Source organism: Cyprinodon variegatus, unplaced genomic scaffold, assembly GCF_000732505.1.
Source record: "Cyprinodon variegatus isolate N-32 unplaced genomic scaffold, C_variegatus-1.0 Scaffold459, whole genome shotgun sequence".
Taxonomy (NCBI): Eukaryota; Metazoa; Chordata; class Actinopteri; order Cyprinodontiformes; family Cyprinodontidae; genus Cyprinodon; species Cyprinodon variegatus.
In genome coordinates, this window is record NW_015150912.1 from 608624 (window position 1) to 609316 (window position 693).

A 693-nucleotide genomic window follows, 5' to 3' on the forward strand; every position below is an offset into this window, starting at 1 on the left:
GTTTTAGCAAATAAAATGCGCTGTGTTGTAATATAAAATACGAGGCAATTTCCACAAAATAACTTTTACAATTGTTTCATTAAGATAGCACAAGTTACTTTCTTGAAATTTCTTTTATTTTGGGAATATTTTTCACTCAAACATAACTTGGTCTCTGCTGGGTTTGAACCCGCGACTCTGGACTCTCTTTCTCTCCCTTTGTCCCTCTGGCGTCACTTCCGGTAAGTTCTTCACTTCCTGTGTAGTGAGACGCACGTGGAGCGGAGCTAGCGTGTTTTGGACCGAGTGAACGGTAAGTTGGATGAATCTGATTTAACTTTAACCTGAGCGTTAAACTCTTTTTACCTGCTGCTATTAGACTATACAATGCTGCACTATAACTCTATTAACCTGTGCAATCACTAGTGTGCAAAAAGTGAGTTCAGCATGGAGTCCTCCCTCTCTATTGTTCCTCACCTGGTACCAGGGGCGGATCTAGGATTCTAGGAGATCAGGGGCCCTGAGGGTTAAGATGAGAATGTAGACTTTCTGGTTAATCCCGTTCAAATGTAAAATATCACAGATTACTGGATTAAAGACATTTCTAGTTTACTACATGCTATCACACAAAACAATTCCATATCTTTGGGAAATGTTTTCCAAATTCTCTAAATTGTTTGTGTGATAGCATGTAGTATACTAGAAATGTCTTTC

General features: G+C 39.1%; 1 protein-coding gene across 1 annotated transcript in view; it reads left to right on the forward strand.

Annotated features, from left to right (window-relative positions):
- The first annotated feature begins 236 nt into the window (after positions 1-236).
- Positions 237-693, forward strand: part of LOC107094043 — a 10011-nt gene continuing 9554 nt past the window's right edge. The window contains exon 1 of the mRNA XM_015389440.1: positions 237-292. The gene's annotated coding sequence lies outside the window, so the exon portion shown is untranslated. The remainder of the gene's footprint in view (positions 293-693) is intronic.